Raw genomic sequence first — 26,752 nt, forward strand, 5'->3', positions numbered from 1 at the left:
TCACCTTTCTCAGTTTGCCTCTAGCTCTTACTCATTGTTGCTTCATCTCTGTCACCCCAGGATTCTTCTAACCACATGGAAAGAGGTATGTTGACTGTAGGGCTCATAGAAAACAGGCACTAACAAGTTTTTCAGAGACGATGGTCCATTTTTACCAAAGTCCTCATGAATAATGTCTTCTAGGCACGCTGGAGGGTGAAAAAATAGGACAACTTACAAGAGTAAATTCACTCCAGCATTTCTAATGCTGAGGAATTTGAATTCCTTATTTTTAATTTTACCAAAGTACAGCCCATCTCAACTTCATGTAATATAGTCCGCTGTTGAACATGGGTTGAGTCATCTAATGAGGAAGGATGTAAGCCACTACTGCAATCAGGAAGAACAAATCTGACTCCATGTTAGATCTGCTCCTTTTCCTGTGCTTAGTCATGCTGGCTGTGCACCTTTTGTAAGAGAATGTTGCCTATACCCAGAAATACACAGGGTAGCCCATTCGCAAGGCTTTGACCTTTAAGAGTCCATTCACATAGAGGTAAAAAGTTGCAGAACAGAGAATAACATTTGTCTCCTTGGAGGTTTACAGGAACATCATGACCTGACCTACATGGACAGCTGCAAAAAGAAAGGATTCTGACATTAAGAAGTTTGCAACAGCTAACCACGCCCTTCCCTCAACTTTGCCTTTAAAAGTGGTTTGCTGAAACCCTTAGAGGAGTTCAGGGTTTTCTGGGCACGAGCTACCCATCTCCTTGCACAGCCCTGAAATAAACCTTTCTCTGCTCCAGACTCTGACGTTTTGGTTTGTTTGGCCTCACTGTGCACTGAACACATGAACTTGTGTTCGGTAGCGCTACCAGGGCTCAGAGTGACTCACTGGAAGAGGTATGGTCTTGTCTCTCACTCAGATTCACACAGTGATGTGTTCTCGCCCAAGTAGGCAGGGGGATTCAGATTCTAGGAAGCTAAAAACTGTTACATATAGACTATGCAGGGGTGGAAGGAGAGGATATAGGCTATGTGAAAGGTGGACTATCAAGGGAAAAGAGTAAAAGCGGGAATCCATCTGGGGGGATATGGCAGCTACCCAGGTGAGAGAGGATGGTGGCTTGGTCTAAGGAGATAGCCAATGAGATGGTGTAAAAAAGTAGGACTAGGGGGCCTCCCTGGTGGCGCAGTGGTTGAGAGTCCGCCTGCCGATGCAGGGGATGCGGGTTCGTGCCCCGGTCTGGGAGGATCCCATGTGCCGCGGAGCGGCTGGGCCCGTGAGCCATGGCCGCTGGGCCTGCGCGTCCGGAGCCTGTGCTCCGCAACGGGAGAGGCCACAACAGTGAGAGGCCCGCATACCGCAAAAAGAAAAAAAAAAAAAAAAAAAAAAGTAGGACTAGGGCTTCCCTGGTGGCGCAGTGGTTGAGAGTCCGCCTGCCGATGCAGGGGACACGGGTTCGTGCCCCGGTTCGGGAAGATCTCACATGCCGCGGAGCAGCTGGACCCGTGAGCCATGGCCGCTGAGCCTGCGCGTCTGGAGCCTGTGCGTCCGGAGCTTGTGCTCCGCAACCGGAGAGGCCACAACAGTGAGAGGCCCACGTACCGGTTAAAAAAAAAAAAGTAGGACTAGAAATGGATTTTGATCACAGAGCTGACTGGATTTACTCTCTGGATATAGACGGGACATAAATAGAGAAAGAGCAAGAATGAGGTCTACATTTTTGGCTTGATATCAGGAACTAAGGTGAAGAAAGCATGTGGAGTAGTGGAAAGTGAAAGGGGTGTTCTGACTCTGCCTTGGTGCTTCCAATCAGTTTGTGACTCTAAACAGACACCTGTTAACAACTAACAGAACTTGGTCTGTGCCACAGTTGTGACTGAGGTAATCAGACACAAGAGAGGAGGTACAGCTAGATTTGTTAGGAGAGACTTTACAAAAACGCTGAAGCCAGTGATCCTGCAATCCCACTCCTAGGCATATATCCAGAGAAAACTCTAATTTGAAAAGATACATACACCTCAATGTTCACAGCAACACTATTTACAGTAGCCCCAAGACATGGAAACAACCTAAATGTCCATCAACAGATGAATGGATAAAGAAGATGTGGTATATACACATATACAATGGAATACTACTCAGCCATGAAAAAGAATGAAATACTGCCATTTGCAGTACCATGGATGGACCTAGAGATTATCATATTAAGTGAATTAAGTCAGACAGTGAAAGACAAATATATGATATCACTTATATGTGGAATCTAGAAAAATGATACAAATGAACTTATTTGCAAAACAGAAGCAGACTCACTGACATAGAAAACAAACTTATGGTTACCAAAGGGGAAAGGGGGGAGGGATAAATTAAGAGTTTGGGATTAGCAGATATAAAATACTATATATAAAATAGATAAGCAACAAGGTCCTACTGTATAGCACAGGGAACCATGTTCAATATCCTGTAATAAACTATAATGGAAAAGAATATATATACATATACATATATATATATATAACTGAATCACTTTGCTGTACACCAGAAACTAACAAAATATTGTAAATCAACTATACCTCAATAAAAATAAACAAACAAATAAATAAAGCTGAAGCCAGGAGGATGAGCAGGAATTCAACTGAGAAGGATGGGGAGTAGGTACCTGGTCCCAGGGAAGAGGGACCTGTACAGGGCCACTGCATCTGTTGTGCACCACACACCTCTGGGTCTGCCATCACCCTGGCTGTGTGTAAGTTCAGACTTAGAGGCGGAGGAATGCCAGGCACAGCATTGGGATGGTAAATGAACCAGCATAGCCAAAGCAAAGGGTAGAGTTAAAGAAGGTTAGTGGAATTAAGACATTAGATGAATCTATGATTTGGACATTAAAGGATTCATTTTTAGGCATATTTGAATAATCTTAACTCCACAGAATCCAGCAGGCATGGGAAATGTTAGTAGGCACTCTAGTCACCCAAATCCCCTGTTAACTCATTATCAAGTATTAGATCATCCCGGCTCCAGGAGCAGAAGGGTCATAAACATTTTTTATGAGAAACTTTTTCTTTCATTTGTTCAGGTGAGACAGATGAATCCTCTAGTCCTTGTTCCAAGAAAGCACTCTGACTGCTGAGATTAGACTTGGTTTCATCAATAAATGAGCTGTTAAAATTGATTTCTCCTCATTGAAAGGCACTTCATTCACAAATATCCTCTGCCACATGGAGACCATTTTAGTCCACAATTTGGGCTATTCCAAATGGAACTCTTTCATTACAAGCATGCCTTTCAGAACTCTTACTGGTGGTATCAGCGTGTAACGTCCTATATTTTTCCACATATTCGCAGTACCTCCAACTTGAATGCCAGTCGGGGTTTCAGGGCTCTTTCATCCTTAGAAACAATGCTTGTGTAGATAGAAAGCATTTTATTCCTGTCACGGCCCCCAGTGAGCTATTTGGAAAGGATAAGTATCACCTAAGGAAAGAGGATTTGTGATTGCCTTCTTTAGATCTCGTGATAGCATGATTCCATGTAGCACGTGGGCAAGAGAACATTTACTATGTTACTGCCATTTTCAGGGAGAAAAATACCTCTACCAGAATAACATTGCTCATATTTTTGGAAATCAGGGAAATGTACAAAAATATAGCTTTAGAAAAATATGTGGGCTGTCAAATAACATCTCCGTTCTTTTGACAGACTATAGTGAGAAATTAACAAGCCAGCACAGGGTTGGGAGACCTCAGGAGTGGGAAATGTCCGTGGACACCATCTCCCTGTCCCATTTTTTTTTTTTTTTTGCGGTACGTGGGCCTCTCACTGTTGTGGCCTCTTCCGCTGCGGAGCACAGGCTCTGGATGCGCAGGCCCAGCAGCCATGGCTCACGGGCCCAGCCGCTCCGCGGCATGTGGGATCCTCCCGGACCGGGGCACGAACCCGTGTCCCCTGCATCGGCAGGCGGACTCTCAACCACTGCACCACCAGGGAAGCCCCCTCCCTGTCCCATTTTTGCTGCCTATCTATTTTGTTTCATTCTGAGATTCAAAGAAGGAACATATAACAATGTGTAAATTCAATGGTAAGCACATTTGAAAAGATGTCTGGGATCAACCTATTGTGAAATAAATATAATTTTATGGATAGTGTCCTGAAAGCGCCTGATGAGAAATGTTTAAATTACCAAGTCAAGATGGTTAATACTGTTTCATTAGGACACAATCCAGACTCAGCAAACTCCTTGCCGAACCCCTGGTCCACTGTTCCCCACACAGTCCAAGGTGGACGCTCCTTCTGTACTACTCCACACCCAAGAAAAGCTCTTTATTTGTCTGTGCCTAGTTCTATACGTTTCTTGTGACATCTGCTGGTATTTCCATTTAAAATAAGAAGATCGTTGTAATTTTCAACCATATCTGTTCCTATTTTGGGATGTGAGCCATTTTGCAATGCCTTATCCTTGAAGACTATGATTTGTTTGGGTTCTATGTATAACATCTTGGTTTAGGAAAATGCATTTTTTTGCAAAAATATTTGCAAACAGTCCAGGGCGGGAGCTCAGCACTGGGGTAGACATGAGACAATGAAGTATTCTTATTCTTTACCTTTTGCTTTTTCTCAAACTGTTTACAATAAGAAAGGGAGGGCAGGTTTTGTTCCTTAGAAATTAAGAAGGAAAGAAGAAAAATGATTATCCATTACAGATAATGGGTGGCCAGCAATTACATAAAAATGGAACAAACATTCCGAAGGGCCAAGCTATTCCATCAGCACAGCTGCACAATGACAACCATATGCTCTGGCCTGAGGGGTTAACTATTACATTGAAACTGATTAGAGTAGTTTATCTTCACAGAAAATAGCTCCATTTGAACTGATCATTACTAGCAATAGGTAAACATCAATGGGTTAAGAGCTTGCTTTACATACCTCCAACTATGCTCAGAACGATATGCAGGTTAAAAGAATTGATTATCCAATCAGATGTAAATTCACACACTGACATTAAGCAAGTGTTTTAATAGCATGAGGTTCTAGGCAGCTGAAAGGAATTAGGAAAAATTGAAGGCAGGAGACTGTTCAAGAAAGATTCCCATTTTGTTGGAACCCCATGTTAGAGAGACGGAGCCTTAAGTATGTGAGACAGTGGTTCTCAGTGGATGGGAGAGATGGACAGAGTTATCTGGGTGGCCTTATCAGTCTGCCTACCAGCCCCACACTTGCCCTCTTCAATTCTGATACGTCTCAACATGATCAAGGTAGTGTGTGTGTGTGCGTGTGTGCACGTGCACACACGCATGTGTGCACATGTCAATCTTTCTTCCACTGTTTTAATTTTTTTCTCCAGAATTACAAAATACGTGTGTGAACCCAAATGGAAAGCTGCTTCTTTCCTCCTGGATTGATAAACTGATTCATCCATTCATTCAATAAAATGATGTTTATTGAGACATTGTTTTAGGCGTTGGGATGTATTGGTAAACAAGACATAGAAAGGCACTAAATAAATGACAGATATAAACGTCGACTTATCTTGAACCTAAACTAGGATGTAAAGGACAGGGACAATCCGTAAAATAACTTGCATGACGGGGAAGTGGTAAAGATGATGATCATGCTTATTGTTAATAAAACATGATGCTTGTATAGTAATTTAATGTGTATAGGGTTTCAATTGTTTTGAACTATTATCAAGTGGTATGCCATCTGTCTACATTGTATGCATCAGTTTATAATGACTTGCTTGACTAATTATCTTATACCTGTATATGTGTGATCTTCCTGGCTAGGTTGTAAATCCCACAAAAGCAGGTACTGTGCCTTTCATTTCTTGATCTTTCCTAGTGACCATCAATGTGCTCAGATTAAAGTAGTCACTAAAATATTGCCTCCCATTTATACAGGTCTTAATAGTTTTCAAACACTTTTTATAGATTATCTCATTTGATTTTTCTAATATCTTGTTAGTGAGTTTCAATGATGAGAAATGAGAGGTTCAAACAGGATACATCATTTATTTACTGACGGTCACATAATGAGTTAGAAGCAAAGTCCTTTGTCTTTCGGCTTTTTTATCTTTTTGTCTAATGCTTTTTTTTTTCATTGTACTATGTGGCTTCTCATATGCTGTGTATACATATCAGATTTTTCAGGCCTATGTCAGATATATATCAAATATCTATTTATATACTCTGAGGAATAAACTCATTTTTGGAAATTAGAGATGCACGCAGAGAAGATTCGATTGCTTGATAACTCAAATCAAGCTGTTTATCTTTGGGTAGCCAAGATGGTCTGAGAATTATGTGAGCAAAGGCAGAGATGAGTGATGAGCTGAGGGCAGGATAAGCCATGAACACCCAGAGTCAGACGAAGAGGAGGCTCCATCATCAAAGTACACATTCGAGGGCGTGGCAGCAAACAGAGCGCCGTGGAAACGAGAACAGGGCAGAAGTGAAGGAGTTACCCCAGCCTGCACCCCAGCCATGCTCTGTACGTCTTCTCCTTGCTTTTCTGAAAATGAATGCCGATACCATTCTAGGGCTTTCTTAATTCATGCTGGAAGCCCCCAGGGCTTGACATAGAATAGGACAGTCTGTCTACAGAACGTGCAGTCTGTCTGATTATCAAGCAAGAGATGTAAAAACGGTTAAAGCTCCCACTAGCCCTAGAACTCACAATGGGAGACAGAACAGAGACTGATTATGTCTCTGCTGTTTCTGAACATCACACGGTTCCAGCCAGACTCAGCCTTATTTGTTGCAAATGCACACACAGAAAAATCCATCAGGGATTCATGTCTTGCTTTTCATTTGACAGCAAGCATCAAACAGCAGCAATGTCAGCCATGGAACATAACTTTTATGCCAGTTACAGCTATACCGTAGTAAGTTTTTTTCTCAAATCCATAAGGTCACAAAGACTTTCTCCTTCAATAGCACAGCTTAGATGTACAAATTAAAATTCCAATTTCTGTATACCTTCCATCCATAAGAAGCAATTAAAGTAGAGGATCTAATATACTCTCTGATGCTGGCGAGGACCTTAATCTTTATTTACCTCAATGGGCTCTGCCAAAATATCTCTTTCATTTATTAAACCCATTTGCGATTGCCACCGACTTTGAGCTGAATGGCATCCCAAGGCCAAATCTGTTCATTCATCCACTTGTTTAAAGAAACAAGAACCACTAGAGGAGCCATCAACTGATGAACCTGTGGCAGTTCATTACATTAGCATCTTTATCTGTATGTTGAAACAAAATATACAGTAATGGAAGCAGCTTTTTGCAGGAAATGCCCTCAGCAGGAAACCCATTTTCTTGTCAATTGAGCAAAGCTACCTTGGAACTAACTTTTTAAAAAAGAGATCTTTACTGGAGTATAATTGTTTCACAATACTGTGTTAGTTTCTGTTGTATACCAGAGTGAATCAGCCATATGCATACATATGTCCCCATATCTCCTCCCTCTTGAAACTCCCTCCCACCCTCCCTATCCCACCCCTCTAGGTCATCACAAAGCACCGAGCTGATCTCCCTGTGCTATGCTGCTTCCCACTAGTTATTTTACATTCGATAGTGTAAATATGTCGATGCTACTCTCACTTCATGACAGCTTCCCCCTCCCACTCTGTGTCCTCAAGTCTATTCCTTATGTCTACATCTTTATTCCTGCCCTGCAACTAGGTTCATCAGTACCATTTTTTTCCCCTTTGATTCCATATATATGCGTTAGCATACGGTATTTGTTTTTCTCTTTCTGACTTACTTCACTCTGTATGACAGACTCTAGGTCCATCCACCTTGCTACAGATAACTCAGTTTCGTTCCTTTTTATGGCTGAGTAGTATTCCATTGTATATATGTGCCACATCTTCTTTATCCATTCACCTGTCAATGGAACCATGTGCCCTCATGCTCTATTCTTCTCCGGCCCTGGCACACCATTCAAATCTTTGATCACACAATACCTTACCTAACCTGTTGGTTCTGTCCATAGATCAAAGAAGTAGAAATGAAGAATAAGTATTTAACAGAGGATCAGATGTCTTCCCTAGCTTCCCCTTCAGCCTTCTCACGAACAAACTCTGTGAACAAGATGGCATCTAAAGAAAGATCACAAGAAGTGGACAAGCTTGCATGCAGTCTGACCCCCTATCTCAATGATTAACGGAGAGTACTTCCCTTTTTCCCTTTAAAAACTTTCACGGCTGAGCAGAATCTTTGGAGTTGGTTTCTGGGGGTCATGAGTCCACCTTCTCCCCAGATTGCCAACATTCTGATTAAAAGTAATTTTCCTTTCTACCAACACTTGCTTCTCTTGGTATTGATTTTCGATCGGCGAGCAGCCAGACCTGAGTTCAGTAAGAGTAAGCCTCTATAGAACATGCAGAACTGTGCCAGAAGCTACAGGGAGATTGTTCTGAAGTTTTAACCTTTTGTTTGGGATACTCAGAGTTTGACTACCCGTGGCCATACACCCTCAGGAATCAAGCTGGGCTGTCCAGGGAGTAATAGAAGCCCACCTGGCCACGCCCCTTGGGCTGCTGGTCATTGCAGATAACAAAGTGGAGAAATATATGTAGTCTTCCAATGATATCTTGGATAGTTAGAGAAAAAAAATTGGGGGTATATATTTTTTACTTCAAATGGCAGATATGGTGGATGATAACAGAAACACTATTGTAAGGGTGGAAGCTGGGGAAGACAGTCGATCAGAATCCTGTCCTTTATGGCAATTCACTGAATGCTTGCCTAAAGTGGAATCCATATGATAACCCAAGCAGAAACTGCCCAGCTTCTAAGAACCCTCCAAATGGGTCTGATAATGATTTGTTTATTTTTAATTCATTTCCCTCCTAAATATTAATCATACAGAAAACCTACTAGATTATGTCTTAATGACAGGGGTCATATCCAATTTATCTTTAAGTACTCAATGGCTTGAAAGTATCTTGGTATATGGTGGGTATTTATTAAATATTAGGAGAGGAACATTAGCCAAGTGAAACCTACCCTTCAATAGTTGGCATCGTGTTAGCTGACTTGGTTAGTCAGGGCTTTACTGGAAGCTCACCAGTTAAGTGGGACAAGAGAAAGGATACAGCCCATTTCCACATGGAAAAGCTTAACAGTCTAGCCCAGAGAAGAAACATATTTTTTTAAATGTATACTACACAAAGCAGGTACCAGAAACGTGTGACTGAGATCTAGCTACTCAAAGAACTTATTATGCTTGGGACATCTTCTTAGCTCACAAGGGTTCCTCTTTCTTGGGGAAATGACTTTGACGTCCAGACTGTTCTCCAGAGAAAGCAAATGAGTCTCTACAAAACGCCGGTCCTCTTGGCTCTAAGTCCTTCACGCAGGACTGGGCCATTGGGCAACCAAAGCTAAACTGGGTCAATCAGGTTCTTCTCTGTGGGAAGTCAGGATTTTCAATCAAGAGTCTCCTGGGTAGGAGTCTTGGCAGCTGAATAATGTTGGGGGTGATACTCAAGAAAGGAAGTTCATGCTGTCTTGTCCCTGAAGTCACTAGAGCTGCCCTTCTGAAGTTTTATTTGTTCAGTTCTTCCTGGAATTCTGTGATGTATTCCACTATCCTTCCACTTCATTCCTTCTCTTGCTTGAGCCGCTCAAGAGGTGGGTCTATTAAGTGCAACAGAAAGAAACGTAAATGCTTTGGAAGTGCAGATGGATGGCTCTAAGAATCAGTGTAGCCAGACCTAAGTGGGCTGAAACTGGAAAGAAAGCAAATATGCAAAGTTGGATATAGGAAGAAACACTTTTGTAGTACAATAGAGTGAAACAAAGCAACCCGAAGTGAAGGAGTGGAGTAAGTGACATGGAAAACATAGCATGGAGTCAAATTGGGAAATTGAGAGTGAGGGGCAAAGCTCTGTTGCCAGGGGAACAGTGGGATCCATGGCAACAGTCAAGAGAAGGTAACTGTGATGGAGGAGGCTGGCCAGATACTTAGGTGAAATTTAACGGTATCTTTTTTTTCTTTGGTCTGGGGCTTTATGAAGTGACATTCCATTTTACAGGTGCAGATCACAGTAACTTCATGCTGTGGCTTGGCATATCATAGCATTGCTGGTTTTGCTATATGAAAGGACATTTAATGAGGAACGTCTTGAATAGAATTTCAAATTTGAGGGACTTCGAGGGAGGAATGGCCCTGGCAGCTGTCACAGAACAGCTGAACCCCAGCTGCAACATGGGGCTGCCTTGTGCTTGGCCAAGACCTTCCACACCACAGCCCTGAATCTCCAGGTCCTCCTGGTGACTGGACCTGCCTGAGAACTGGATGGGGCAGTCATGGTCATACCCAGCACCTCCCTAGGCAGGAGAGGTCACCAGTAGCTACACACTGGCAAAATTGGGGAAAGGGACTTGATTTGAGTTTTATTTTGGAAGATGCAGACCAAGCACCTCATTGGCCCTGGAGAGGTAGGGGGCGGGGTCCAGCCCACTTCAGTGTCAGCACAAGGAAGTGGCATACATGGGAACAGAAACTGTGACTGCACAGCCCATCACAAATCTGGTTTTCTCAGATCATCATCTGCTGCTGCAGCTTTTGGGTTCAGTTCTCCAGTGCTGTCAGCCCAGAGGAGCGTATGAGGCTTTTATTAATTTTACTTGTTCAACCTAATGGAAGGAAAGTTAAGACATATTTTTTTCCAAGGCCCAATTTTCCTGAACTAAGTTCATACATATCAAAAGCCCAAGAAATCAGAAGGTAGTGTGGTTCTTTTGTTAAATCTGTTCCTATCACATCATCTATTCAGTGTCTTCCAATATGTCCTTTGAATTCTTCCAGTAAACTTAGCCTGAGGAGTTGGAGACCAAAAGGTAATTTTGAGAGTGATGGCTGAATATATTTGACCAATTGGATCTTCTTCAATTAAAAGTTAAGGCTGATATAGACTATTTCTCACCATGTTACAAGCATTTAGAGAAATGGTTAATTCTTAAAATGATGAGTAACTATTTTCATTCCGGTGGGTTATATAATTTTCATTGAGAACTAAGATTTTGTTCTATAAATTTAAGTGCTAAATAAACAGTATACCCTAAACTCCAGTCCAGACTCTGTCCTGGCCCAGAGGAATTTGCTAAACAACTTTTCATTTGTACCAACATTTTACTTTTTCTTTTTGTCAGTCATAAGTGAAGCACAGATATATCCCCAGAAAGTCCATCCTCTTGGTATTTGCAACCTGGCAGGAAGCTCTAAAAGTCTCCTGGGAGCAGATTAAGTAAGTTCTATGAAATTTCCAGTGTACTGTAGGATATTTATCCCAACCCAAATCTTAGTTTTTAAAAAGATTCATTTATTCCTAGTTTCAAGTTTCACACCAGGCTTTTCCACTGACCACAGAAATGTAGCAATAATCTTTGCTTGAGCCTCTGCAGAAAATATTAGGCATCTGAAGCAGAATCATGAACTATAATAGCTCTTAAGCCACCAGTTCATCTTAATAACATATCTCCCCCATCAGCTTTCCCAAACCATTCCAAGGCATTTGGAGACTGTGTTTTCATATTATAGTTTTGAGAACCAAAATTTGTCTGAGTTCCTCTTGCAAGATTAATTAAAATGGACATGCTGTGGAAGCATAAACAAGACTAGGATTTCTTTACTGTAAATGCTTGTCATGACAGCATTTGCTATAATGTCATTATGACATCTTGCTTTATTTCTTTAAATATGAAAAAATAAATAAGGGAAGCAGACTTGCAGTGAAAAATAGAAATTATGCCAGATCCATTCCTTATCATGAACATAAAGGAATGGAGGGCTAAGAGCTCTTACCTCTCTGTGGTGGGATAAGAATAGCACTAGAAAGAAAAGACAAATCTGGCTTTAATAAGACAGGATCATTAGTAATAATCAATACAGAGAAAAATGCTTTCTGAAGACCAGCGTTTGGCAAATAATTGGGAAACATACAAAATCAGTGTATGTATATGTGTAACTGAATCACTTTGCTGTACACCTGAAACTAACACAACGTTGTTAATCAACTCTACACCAATATAAAATTTAAAATTTTAGAAAGTGCTCCTAATAACTTACTTGGGGAGTAAGAAATAAGAATATGGGGCAAGTTAATTGTGAAAGAAACAAGGTATAATAAGTTCTTTCTGAAAATGGACTTGACTCTTGAGGTTAGGATGATTGGGAAACTACTTAGGGAAGGAAACAACGAGGTCTTCACATTTCAATGTTATGTGCAAAGTCAAGGAGAAACTGGTTTGAGGAGGAAGATGATGAGTTCAGGTTTGGAAATGCTGGGAGGGGTGGGTGCTTGAGACTCCCCGGTGGAGAGCCTGGTGGAGCTGGAAACGTGTAACTAGAACTCAGGGGGCCTTCGGGGCTGGAGATGGAGGTGGCAGATGTCAGCATGGGGGCATTAAAGGAAGTTGTGGTCAGAGTTGAGCTCATTCAGGAAATGGAAGGAGGGGCTTGCTGAGGACAAATGCCTTCAATATTCCAGGGTGGAATAGAGGAAGCATTCTGTGAAAAACAGACGGAGAAAAGCATTTGATGAAAGAAAACATGGAGGGAGCAATATTGGGAAAGACAGAAACGGAAGGATCTACAGTGAGAGTGTAGACCCCAGTGTAAGGTGCTCTGGCGGAGTCGGGGTCTGGGTGTGTGGGGTCTTGGAATCACATGGCCTCGTGCCTGCAGTGCTCTTGTAAGGAAACCAAGACCAGGGGAAGTTAAGGCACTTGTTAAGCACACAACTAGTTAGGTGGGAGCCAAGACCAGAACACAGATGCTGGACCCCTTTCTCTGCTGTCTCTGCTCTGTCAGGCTGCACCTTTGGGTGAGTGAAGCCCAGGTTTCACCAAGAGGAGGAGTGGGAGATCAGGCTTAGCAAGATAAGTCCAGGCAATGCTGGAAACTTGCTAAAGTAGGGGTTGAAATATTACCCTGAGGAATGGAGATTCACTAAAGAGCTTTGAGCAGGAGAGGCTTCCTAATCAAAGAAGTACTTGGGGAAATTTTTTTTTTTTTTTTGCGGTACGCGGGCCTCTCACTGTTGTGGCCTCTCCCGTTGCGGAGCACAGGCTCCGGACGCGCAGGCTCAGCGGCCATGGCTCACGGGCCCAGCCGCTCCGCGGCATGTGGGATCTTCCCGGACCGGGGCACGAACCCGTGTCCCCTGCATCGGCAGGCGGACTCTCAACCACTGTGCCACCTGGGAAGCCCCTACTTGGGGAAATTTTATGTGGTAGTTTTCAGATGTATTGTCACTATTTTGTTTAGCTCGGTCATAGATTAAACAATTATGAATTAATTGCTTCCCCAAATAGTTGTAAGTTTTGTTGAATAAAAGTCCTTAATCAAATCAGAAATTAATAACCAATAAATAAGTAAAATCTCAATTATAAATTAAGTCATCTGTTGCTTAGATCTATGATACCACCTAAAAAATATCAGGAAATACAATGAAAGTTCACCCCAGGCCTTAGATCAAGGCCAGCTTTGGCCTGAGTCCACTGTAGCCCACCCTTACATACTTCCATAACTCTCCTAAGATGAATGATTAGTGCCATATGGTGATAGATTATTTTACACGAGTCCTTCCTTTTTCTCTTTTTCTTCTGTACATGTACATCTATTAGAAAGAGGAATAAAAACATAGTCCTGTACCTTTGGAAGAATGCCTTGGGGAAAACGCCCCTCACACAGGGTGGGCTTTCTCTGAAGGAGTTGCCATTGCACAGGCGGGTTGCACTGGGTCCAGCCGAAGCCCTGGATGAGCTTTGTCAGGGCCTCCCAGCCACTTTATCCTCTCTCTCCTCAGAGCTTTAGAGCTTGGAGATTCTCCAAAGCCAAGATAATGGTCTGCCTCATAGGGGGCCGTACACCAATGGGTAGAACTTGACCTGACACTCCGGAAACCCCAAGGTCCCATGGTCCCCGAAATCTGATTAGGTGGTTCATTGCAAGATGAACATCAAGTGTGGAACACAGAAAAATGTCACAAATGGTGCTTCAAACTGATTTTAGGGTCATGGCCACCTGCACTTCTGACCCGGACTTTGACCCTCCTCACATCTTGCTTTCCATCTCTGCTGCTATTCTGACTGATCACACTCAGCAGAGAGAACCTGCCCTGCTTTACATGTGCCCGGCTGAACACCTCCGTGGGATCGTTGCTGGGCAACAGCCGCCAGAACAATTTGTTTGGGGAGCATTTTGAGGATGATTACACTTGCGGGGTTGGGGTGGATTGGTCGTGTGTCATGCTTTTTTTTTTCTTCCTGTGGTACCTATTCCTGGAGGTTGTAAATATTCATCTGAATTTTGCATATATGAGGGGAAAATGTTATTTAAATGAGCTGGGGAGGGTGATTTGCTCGGGTGCATCACTGCACTCTTTTATGTGTTGCAGGTAGTCTGCCGCAGAAGGAGAAAAAGCCATTTTGTGACCGTTATTGGCATAGATGACAATGCTCTCTGCTGGCTTGTTTCAGTTCCGTAGAACAATGGGAGCAGAAGATGCCGTTTAGCAAAGGCATTTAGTAAATTGTTGGTAAATGGTGAGGATGCAAAAGCCCCAGTGAAGTCATCAGGCACATTTCCTCTCTAATGTGGCTGCAGTTACTCTCCTGGCCTCCTCTCTCCCCCTTTCGAGAGGCAAACTCCCTCTTCCTCTCCTTTACATGCTGAAATACGGCACTTGGCTAAACCCGGGAGAGCTGATTTGAAAGGTAATGGGAAGAAACACTTCCTTTCGAGAGGAATCTGGCAGCCTTGAAGGATTTGCAGTGCACTAATTTCAGATGAATCAGTCGGGGAGGAAGTGCAAATACTTAGAAAATCATCGGGCTCAATATTGCCCACACCCCTGGAATATTAATATGTACACACCCCCATGTACCCCCCTGGAGATGTGTTTATTTCATAATTCACAAATGGTAAAGACACCTTTTCCGAATTTTTTTTCTTAGGGACTTGGGGAGCCAGCAGTCAAATTGTGATTCTTCCAAATGCTTCCCCATATGCCTTAAAGATTCCCATTAAAGATAATTTCCTCGGTCTACACACATTCTGTGAGTCTTAGTGACCCCCTCCCTACCTCATGAAAGAGAGTCTTTCCTTGAGGCTGCTGTGTCCCCTCTCGGCTATGACTTGGTCAGGAGCCTCTGACACCATATGGCAGAATTCGAGGCTGTATCGTCAGCCAAACACAACAGTTGCTTTCAGGGCCCAGTCAGTTACAGACTCCATCTCTCCACCCCCAGGGACATGTCTGTGGTTATAAAATATGCCTCTGGGCCATCTGACAATGTGGGCCCCAAAGCTGTCCCGTGGCCATAATCCCAGATCCTCAGGCTAATTTTGTAGGCTCTCTTGCACAGGAGGCAGCCTTTGGCCAAGAATCCAGTAAAACTCTTCCTGGTTCCTGGTTTACCTCAGGAACATGAATTAATGATGCAGTTTCATTTTGGGTGAGAGCACTTAAATGTCCAGGATTCAAATTGCAGTGGAAGGAGCCTCCATACTGTTCTCCATAGAGCTACCATATGATCCAGCAATCCCACTCCTGGGCATATACCCTGAGAAAACTCTAATTTGAAAAGATACATGCACCGCCGCAATGTTCACAGCAGCAGTAACAGTTCACAGTTCACAGTTCACAGTTACAGTAGCCGAGACATGGGAGCAACCTAAGTGTCCATGGACAGATGAATGGGTAAAGATGTGGTACCTATAGACAGTGGAATACTACTCGGCCATAAAAAGGAATGAAACACTGCCATTTGCAGCAACACGGATGGACCTAGAGATGATCATACTAAGAGAAGTAAGTCAGAGTGAGAAAGACAGATATCATATGATATCGCTTATATGAGGAATCTGAAAAAAACGGATACAATGAACTTATTTATAAAACAGAAATAGAGCCATAGACATAGAAAACAAACGTACGGTTACCAAAGGGGAAAGGTGAAGGGGAGGGATAACTTAGGAGTTTGGGATTAACATACATACACTTCTATGTACAAGATAGATAAACAACAAGGACCTACTGTAGAGCACAGGGAACTATACTCAATATTTTGTAATAATCTATAAGGGAAAATAATTTGAAAAAGATTATATATATGCATATATATACTTATAACTGAATCACTTTGCTGTACACCTGAAATTTATGCAACATTATAAATAAACGATACTTCAAAAAAAAGACAAATTGGGGTGGAAGAGGCCACAGTAAGGAGGACAGAGATGTGCAGGAGAAGAAATTCAGAAATGAACACATTCTTTGCCATTCATCATGGCCGCCAGTGCTGAGTCAGAACATTAGGTCCTTCAAACGTCTCAGTCTGGACACTCCCTTCAAGATGGTCTTGGAAGCCCACACCTTCCATATTTCTGCCAAACCTTCTGTTTGTTGAGTGCCTGTTAGGTGCAAGCCATGGTCATAGGTCTTGCATAAGCTGCTAGAGGGTAAAATGCCCACTCTCCCCTCAAGATTGCGGGCACAGGCTTTCTCTTGACTTTGGGGAGAGAAAGTCAGCCTCAGGCAACAGCACCTGCATCAACCCAACACTGCAATACAGCAGGCAGCTCTCAGAGACAACGTCTGACTCCACTGAAGACCCGCAGCCCCCTTTGCTTTTACTTTCCTTTGAAAAATGTCCTACATCTTCTGATTCAAAGGTTACCGCTAGGAACAACCCTTCTCTTCTGCTTACACCTCTAGGCAAAGAACATATGTCACAAATGCCACAGCTATATTTAGAAATGTCTGTTGTTCAGTTCCACTGAGCCTGCCCCCAAGTTACCTTTTCCATGGCAATTACTCATGAAATCTGAAAACGCCTGCAAATTAGTGTTAGGTTGCTTTCATTTCCCAATTAACTGCCCACCTGCTAGTATAAGATTCAAGTGCGTCATGGTCAGCCTTTTCCCCTTCAGCATTTAGAAAGAAAAAAAAAAAGGTTCCCACTTTCCTTATGCGGAGAATAATTATTGTGCAGAACAATCTACCAAAGGCAACAATGAAACATGCACTGTGGGTGTATTCTAAGAGCTGGGCAAGGAAGAAAAGAATTCCATGGTAGAAACATTGGACAGACAGGTGGATGGGTTTGGATAGACCATATGGCCCCCTTTCTGTCTTGAAACGTACTGTGAGATTATATTTTTGCAAAATCCCTTCAAGAACTAAGTTGATGTCTAAACAGTAAACTATGGCAAAGAAAATGCTCGTGGTACCTTAACCACATCCATTATTTCAATGTCAATTTTGTATTTCTGGGAATATGTTTTCAAGATGGAGCTAACACACTTGTCATAGCATAAATGAGGTGGCGGAAGGTAAGGTGGAGAGACAGGGAAGAAGAATTTAGTCTTGTTTTCTCAAGAGAAATGGATACATACTTGTCAAACTTGTAGCAGAGGAAAACGCTGGTACCCCAGTGCAGCCCCTGGAAACAACCACTGTGATGCGAATCCAAGGTACTGAGCTGAACGACAGACATGAAATGCACCAGATAATGAAAAACAGTGTCATTTCTGGAAAACATTAGAGAATATTTTTCTCCCCCTCAGGAAGGCAGAGCATATGATTCCCATTCTCACGTTATGACAGAAATGCTGCATGCACTGTATGTGGAGGATTGCTGCCTGAAATTCCAAGAGATCATACGTGATGGGGAGCTACAAACATGCTTCTTCAAGCCCAGTTTAATTGACACCCCGGCTGACAAGATAACACGGTTTTGACAGCAACTCTGCACTGAAAGAGCTTCTCTTCGGATTTTCAAAAAGTAATTCTTGCCAACAGATGGGGATACAAGAAATCCATAGCCTTTCCGAGCAACTTAGTCTGAACCTTTGAAACACGGCGCACGTTTGGTGACACCACCGCCCCCAGCCTAAGAACAGCAGTAAGGTCACTCTCATTGTGACAAAGCAGAATTTCTCCGTCACACTCTCCTCTGACCACACAAATGCAGAAAGGCCTGCTCCTCCAACCCTCCTGCTCCCTCCCAGGGGACTCTGCAGGTTATCTCCTGGGTGATTGAGTCCTCTCAGGTACTGTGTGGTGCCTGCCATTGTCTTTTTTTTTTTTTTTTGCGGTACGCGGGCCTCTCACTGTTGTGGCCTCTCCCGTGGCGGATCACAGGCTCTGGACGCGCAGGCTCAGCAGCCATGGCTCACGGGCCCATCCGCTCCGTGGCATGTGGGATCCTCCCGGACAGGGGCACGAACCCGCGTCCCCTGCATCGGCAGGCAGACTCTCAACCACTGCGCCACCAGGGAAGCCCTGCCTTTGTCCTTTAATCTGGCTTCTTGCTGAGATGCTTCCAGTTGCTACAGACACACAAGTTGCCACAGTTGATGCCAGTGGGCTGATCCTTCCACCAGTGTCTAAAGGCTCCAGGGCCACCGTGGTACTTCTGAGATGGCACCAGAGCCTGAAATGCCCATGAAAACGCACCTGCCCAGAAATACCTGTGCTGCTACAGTGCTGGGGCGAAGGCCCTTTGCTGGAGCTGTTTCACATCCCAGCAACAAGCTTAAAGGGAGAGTGTGCCCTCTGTCTACACTGGTGCTGTGCTCTCAGGCTGGCCACGAGGCTGCTGCCCGTAGCGTTTGTTACGGGGCTGTTAGGGAAACAGCTCTTTTCTGTGTCGTTGAGGTTTTTATTATAGCTTTCTCTTCCTAGGACTGCTGTTTGAGCCTTTGCGGTTTTGGGTGAATGATACTAGAGAAACAGATGTTAGAGTGCCCTTAATGGTGTCTTCCACGGGCCTCAATACATACCTTACTTAGGCTGAGACTTTCCCCGGGAGGGTTCCCCTCATCATGCAACTAGATGCCTAGAAGAGTCACATCAGGACTCTCAGGACACTGTCACCAAACTGGGTGCCATGTCACAGTGTTAAGAATTGAACAGAATAATAATACTCCCTTGAATTTCGCTTTTTTTTTTTTTTTTTTTTTTTTTTTTGCGGTACACGGGCCTCTCACTGTTGTGGCCTCTCCTGTTGCGGAGCGCAGGCTCAGCGGCCATGGCTCACGGGCCCAGCTGCTCCACGACATGTGGGATCTTCCCGGACCGGGGCACGAGCCCGTGTCCCCTGCATCGGCAGGCGGACTCTCAACCACTGCGCCACCAGGGAAGCCCGAATTTCACTTTTATATAAACCAATACTCAATCTCCAGTGAGATAGTCTAGTAGGTGTTAGATGATTCTAGCAAGTAAAAAGAGAATCCATGAATCTATAAAGAGGAATTTTTTTCACTTTTTTCTCTGTTCTCTTGTCATGGATGAGGCTACGGGAGAGTGTCAGGAGGTAAGTTGTTCCTGCTGAGCTTGGGAGAATCACATTGTCCTCAACAAAGAGAAAAGCAGTAAAATAATACTAAACATATAGAAAGCAAAGGAGCTAATCAGATAGTCCTTTCAGTCTTGGGTCTACTCCGCCTCCAAAACTAATGTGGACTACAGTTACAAGACATCATGCCAAACCTACTGGCCAGTGAAAAAATTAGGTCAGTTAACCAATCCTTTTACCTATATAAGGCCAAGTAATTGCTTTGACCCACTTTTGCCCCCACGAACATGACTGAATCATAGATTTGCTTGGTTGATCGTCATTTGATAAACACACTCATAGGAGACTCCAGAAGGAAGTCATCACCAGCCTCCATATTAAAATATCCTTTCTTTTTTAATGCATCAAACACAATAAAAATAATTTTGTAAGCACTGTTATATGTTTTCTCAGTTCATTTAATCATGCATTCTGTATGGCTCAAGAAATAAGGAACATGTTTATAACCTTTCAAGGAATATGATATCCTTCTAAACTTTAAAAAAACTTCTAAATTTATTTTTAAAAGTTCATGTCTGGGTAAAAGATAATGCTTTTCAACTATTTCCTATTATGAAAAGGCCAACAGTACAAACGTTCTTGTTTTATTTTATAGCTTAGACTTACTGAAGCTATACAATCAATATTTGTTAGAAGACCAACATGAGAAATCCATCTCTCAGACCCTGAAAACTGAGAAAGGGTGCTATGCCCCTCCCCATAAACTACCTAAAATGCTACATACATGTCAGGGTTCACCCTGATGTTAGAAATCTGCCAGTTTCAGAGGGAGATAAGCATCTCCTCCGAAGTATTTATAGCCTTTTCACCATTTCCTTGTATCATTTTACAAAACAAATACAGTCATCCAATACATCCCCAGAAAGAATATCAATGTGTTGCCTTTTCAGTTTATTGTGAATTCTAGGCCATTAAAGATATAATTAAAACACTTCCACAAAAAGAAAGCCCAAACTGAGGCGGCTTCAATCCACAATCCCTGTCTCTTCAGAACCTATAATTACTCCGTTTACTCAGTGCATGAAATAACAGTTGCCTGTGATTTGGGGACCATACTGTTTCGTATACATACAAAGAAGCACCTGTATCAAACGACACCCACTTTCATGGGATGGCAGCTCTTCCCGCACTACAAAAAGATGGCAGTCAGCTCTTGACCACCCTGATGTGGTCCCATGATGGGAGGATTACAGTGAATATAACAGAAAACTCACATTTTTTATAAACTATCTCAAGAGATAACAATAATTTAAATTCTCCTCGCATTATAGCTCATGGGTCTAAAGTATAAGCTTTTAGAAGACAAGGAGAGTTGAGGACAGCAGAACCCTGGTGATAAAGTGTTGGCAGTTACCCAAAGATTGGGAGTCCGCAGGATAATTCACCTATCAAAAAGCAGCAGCATCTGTATTTGGGAAATGGGCACCAAACAGTGGCTTCTCAGACTTCCCACCATTTCCAATTTACCCTGAGTTATGGGCTGTCCTGGGTCGGGGGAGGTAGTTCACTTGTCTCTGCTGGGTGTCTGGTGAAGCCAGAGGTGGTGGGGATGGATTTCTTCTGGAGATCCCTCTGTGTGTGTCCTGATAGAGCAAAGGGCTTAAGGAGGAAAAAATGTACTGAAACACAAGCATTTGTGCTCACCCACTCCCCTTAAGACATTCAAAGCACCAACCAGAGCACTCGTTTTGTGCTAAAAACAGTGACAGACACTTGAGACGAGAAGCCTTCAAATGTGCTTTACAACCAGGGGCTGGCACACATCCATCACTGGTTGAATCTCTCATTTCTCAGCTACTCTCTGATGCCTAAGTGTGAAAAAGTCAGTATGCCTGAATCGAATTTTTATATTGCTTTACGTCAATACACATTTGTTTGTTTTCCAAATCAACAACAAATGCAACAGTAAATACTTGGGCTGCTCAGTTGTGCAGCCTTGGCTACTGCCTTGCACTGAAACGGGGTTCGGCTCCTTCACTTCCAGACTGAGCCAGTGGTGCCGGTAGACTCCTCATTCCATGAAGTGGAATAAATGATTTTCCCTATAGAAAACAAGCATGGGTATTTGTGCATGCCTCTGTGTGTGTGTGCATGCCTGTGTGTACACGTGCAGGCAGTTGTTTCCACGTAGCTCAGAAATAGCTAAGAGGCAATCATAAAAGGGTGGGTGTGAAAGCAGTGTACCCAGTTTTGCCTGGGGCTGACAGAGCCAACTGGAACCCATGTTTAGTTCTGATTCTGAAGTGAAGCTGCAATTTGTACTGTCCACAAGATGGAGAAGGTTCTAGTCCCTCTGAAGAAGCAAGCATGTGGGAAAAGGCTGACTGGATTGAATATCAGAAATTTTGTTTCCAATTAGTTCCACAAATCCCATGGATACAGCCTAGAGTTAAAAAAAAAAAAGGAAAACAACAGAAATATGCAAACGTAAAAAAATCCATAACTTAATAAAGACAAAACCCTTCATGATTTCTGAAAAGAATTTCTTCTTAACCAAGCAGTGGAAGAAGTACCAGCTGTTCTTCCTGTAAGGGAGAGATGTTGCCCTCCTCAGATCCCAGAGGGCATGCCTGCCTCTGGGGGAGCACCACCCACCCAGGCATCTTCTCCTGCTGCTCTTTCATCCTATGAAAAGTATCAGGTTGAGAAGCTTCAGCATATTAATTTAGTGAAAGACTCCATCCACTCATTCATTCATTCATTCAATTGTGTACTAACTCTTTCTATCTATGTATGTCTATGGATGACTCCTTGTTACTAAGTCCAAGCTTGTACTGCTCACCACACAATAGGCCAGTAAGTTGAGAGTCACAAAGAATAATGACTCTATTCAGAAAGCCAGCAGAGAAGATGGTGGACTAGTGTCCCAAAGAACCATCTTACCTGGGTTAGGATTCAGGCTTCTTTTAGACTAAAAGGGGAGGGGCTGTAGCTGGTTGCTGCAAACTTCTTGGTGTGGAATCCTCGTTCTTGAAGCTGTCCAGGTAGGTCTGGTCACAGCGTTTCTGTAAACCTCCAGCAAGACAATGGTTATTCTCTGTTCTGCAACTTTTTATCTCTATATGAATGGAAAAGTGTTATACCTTTAAAGGTCAGAGCCTTGAGAATGGGCTTTCCTGTATATTTCAGGCTATAGGCAACATTCTTTCACAAAAGGAGAAGAGCCCACATGACTAAGCACAGGCAGCAGAGCCCAGAGGTTAGAGCTAAAGGAAGAGATCCAGTATGGAGTCAGGTTTGTTCTTCGGTGTTACATCCACAGTACCACTTGCATTACAAATGTGGCAGGGGGGAAAGACTTAAACTTTACAGCATTTCCTTGAACTGAAGTCAGGGAAAGTACCTATGGATAAAGAGAGCAAAAGAAAGAAACTCAAAGAAATGGAAATGTATTCAAATTTCCTGTAGCTCCCTTGCAGCTAGAAGAGTCTGACCACAAAGGTTGAAGCCATGTTTGACCATGGACGTGGTCCAGTGCACATGGTAGAGCCGGGAGCAGTTACCTATTGTGGGGACTTCCTCCTGCCTGGGTGTCCGTGATTCCACTCCTAGGTAACCTGACCAGAGACAGGCTTCCTCTGAGGACACCTTTCCTCTGCGGCTCCCAGTCTTATTACACCCATACCCTCTGATGCCCCTGCATTCAATAGTGACCACAAACATTCAAATTCTATGGGGAAGGGCTATACAGAGGTCATGCTAGTTAACTTGCACTGGTCTATTTTATAATTTGCTTCAAATTGTATTGTATTTGTATTATAAGTCTTTTATCTGACCAGGTAAGTTTCTCCACCTGGGGAGTAGACATCTCATAGTCAGAGGGCACTATGGTCTGACAGAATCTGACTGCCTTTTTTTCTGAGCTTACCTTCTCTGTGGTCTCCAGGGCCCGACCTGAAGATAAAAAAGCTCCTGGTGAGACACAGGTATCTGAGGAGAGGCTGCTGTGTGCAGAGAGCAGTGGAGTGTTTGCTCTGCTGGGTTCAGTTTGGGGAGGCAGGTGAGGTGATGCATTAGTTTCCTAGGGCTGCTCTAACAAATTACTACAAACTGGGTGACTTAAAACAACAGCGATTTATTATTTCGTGGTTCTGGAAGTCGGAAGTCCAAATCAAGGTGTCGGCAGGATGGGTTCATTCTGGAGGCTTTGAGGAAGAGCCAGGTCCGTGCTCGTCTCTTAGCTCCTGGTGACTCCTTGTAATCTCTGGCATCCTTTGGCTTGTAGCTGCATCACGTCTCTGTAGTCATATGGCTTTGCTTCCTCTGGGTGAATGTCCCTGTCTCTCTTTTTCTCTTCCTAAGAGGCCACTAGTCATGTTGAATTTGGGGCCCACCCTACTCTCCAAGATGACCTCACCTCAACCATTTACATCTGCAAAAACCCTATTTCCAAATGAGGTCACATTCACAGGTATCAGAAATAGGACTTGAATCTCAGGGGGGCACACAATTAGCCTACAATAGGCAGCAAGCATATTTTAGTAAAGGACCTCTGTATACTAAAATGAGGTTTTATTAAAATAATGTTAATATTATTCAGCAGGCAATACAAGGGAGCCAGGGAAAGACATGGGAGACATAGCAAGAGAGGAGAAGCCTGGAAACCTAGACAGAGGCCACTGCAACAGCTCAGACAGAGGAGGTGTGGCCAGAGCAGTGACCCAGCACAGGGAGGGGAGGAGAGGCCACAAATCCCTCCTGTTTTCCTGCTCTGTGGACAGGACATCCCACACAGAGCCAAGGTCCAGGGTTTGGACCTAACAGCCTGTTTCCGCCACGTCAAACCTACAGTTGGCTACATGTTTATCACATGGTATCTTAAAAGACACAAACAAAATAACAGGGATATTTCCAACTGCTAGGGGGAGGAATCTGACTTGTAAGTAACTCTAGGGCCCTGAAAAACTCATGGGCAGAAGGAGTTCTTCAGTGTTCAGATGACCCTGACTTGGGAAGAGGTGGGTGTGTGTCTTCTCAAGACGCCCTTGGGATGTAGGAAGGCACGGGAGAGAGGGAGTCGATTCCATCCAGGAATCCCTCTGTCGGGACCTGAGAGAGAAGGAACAAGGGTAGACCCCCCAGTCTGTGGGTGGCCCTGCTCTCACCATAGGAGAGAGGAAACCACACCTAGCCAGGCACTCGGGGGTGGAGCTCCCATGGGGACACAAGGAGCTGCTGCTGGTAGAGGGGACGATGGGCTGGAAGTCCATCCTGCAGGTCAGAACTCCTGTCTCCTCCCTCATCCTCCGGTGCTGTATTCTGTAAAGCATATGCTTTTCATCAATTTGTGTAGATGGAAACCACCTAAGAAAGACATTTTTTAAATATTCGGAAATTGTCAAAAGAAGGGAAAGCTTCTAGAACTTGTCGGTGCTGGCTATCATTTTAACATCATTCTGGGGTTCAATTGGCGGGGATGGGGGTGAGACTAACGTCGTTATTTGATGTGAGGAACCCAACAGGGCCAAAGAGTGAAATTAAAGACTGAGGCACGGGTTTCCCTGGTGGCGCAGTGGTTGAGAGTCCGCCTGCCGATGCATGGGACGTGGGTTCGTGCCCCGGTCCGGGAGGATCCCGCATGCCGCGGAGGGGCTGGGCCCATGAGCCATGGCCGCTGAGCCTGCACGTCCGGAGCCTGTGCTCCGCAACGGGAGAGGCCACAACAGTGAGAGGCCCGCGTACAGAAAAAAAAAAAAAAAAAAAGACTGAGGCACCTCACCTTCTCTGTGAATGGTTGTACTGTTTCCCATAGATTCATCCTGCTGCCCTCACCCTCTTGCCACCAACCAAAGATGGAATTTTCTATTTGTCTCTCATCATAAAGCTCATCACTTAAAAAAAAAAATTGTGTTAAATTTGACTCAGGTAATAGAAATCTACAGGCTGCTGACTTGTGAGAAAAGTAAGACAGCTGTTTTCATGTGTTAAAAAGAACTTGGATCGACAGTTCACATAATCTACTGTGAACATTTTTCCCCACTGTGGGTAGATAAGTATGTTTGGCTTGAGTTGTTAAACCTCTAAATTTGCACATATGTATTGATATGCGACGAGCCGCAGAGAACTAATTGTCCCCAGGATAGTTTGACAGCTCACATTCTGTACTGGGCACTCTTTCCCGGGGTCAATCACCTTCAAAAAGAAAAATAAATCTTAATGTTTTCCTCTCAGCCAACAGGGACCATTCCTGTGTGCCACTGATAAGATGTGGACAGACCAGGAGTCCCGAGGCTAACACTGCGCAGGCGCCTGCGTTCACATTCAAGTGAGCACAGCCAGTGAACACAACCGCCCTCCAGTAGTTGTGCGAGCAGAGATGAGAACTCTCTCCCCTCCAGGGAGAAGGCAAAGCTGGCTTAAGTTGAAGGCAGGCCTGTCGGAGGGTTGGCCACAGGCAGGAAATGCTGATTGCGTTCTCCGAATTTTCAAAATGCCCAACAGGAGGGCAAACCCAGAAAAATAAGCATCCGTTCAAGGTAAACTGGGAAAGGTTTCAACTTGACAAAGGAAGAAGGTCTGCGATCCAGGAAGCGACACGCTGAAACGATGTACCGCATTTGGCGATCTCTATGACAACACGTATGTAGTGAGCGCTTGCTGTCTACCCTGCTCTCAAGAGATTTTCTTCTACCTTATTAAAAAATATATACAATAATAAATATGCAATATGTAAATCCTATCATGAAGTAATAGCGTAATATCAAAATTAAAAGCAATAAATAAATGAACTATACAAGTAATAAATAAACACTAGTTATCCAAAATTTAAACATTACAAATAAAGCTGAGGTTCCCCTAGACCACGCTCCTCCCCCCACACCTAATTTCTGTTTCAAAATGTGTGCAACACAATAGTTAATTTGCTCTGTACTTTTCCAGATCCTTTACTTACATTCACAGGCACACCCACACCCAGTACATGTATCTAGTGGGGAGTATTCTATTTATAGATGACAGATACTATCCTACTATACATATTATTCTACATTTTTCGTTTCAAAAATATTCATCTTGCTTCTCTTTCCCTGTCAGTATACATTGATTCACATTTTACAAAGTAGTCCATGAAAAGGATCTAAAGAGTTTATTCCTTTACTGTCATTATGTAAGCTGTTTTTAATGTTTTCAATTACAGACAATGCTGAAAGTACCAACTTACAGGCAGCAGTGTCTAGTGAGAACACATTTCCTCCTGTACTTACCAATACTTGCTATCATCATGGGGCTCTTTAGGAACAAAGTATAAGCCTGGTCTGTTGTGGGTGACTTGGTCATTCAGTTACTGAAAGGCATCAGATCAGAGCGAAGATCTCTCAAGGTCCACAGCAACTCCTTGATGCAATGACAATGAGTAAGAGGATTCTATGTGATGTTCTACAGGAAGT

The sequence above is a fragment of the Mesoplodon mirus genome (genome assembly GCF_964341445.2).
Source record: "Mesoplodon mirus genome assembly, chromosome: 4".
Classification (NCBI taxonomy): Eukaryota; Metazoa; Chordata; class Mammalia; order Artiodactyla; family Ziphiidae; genus Mesoplodon; species Mesoplodon mirus.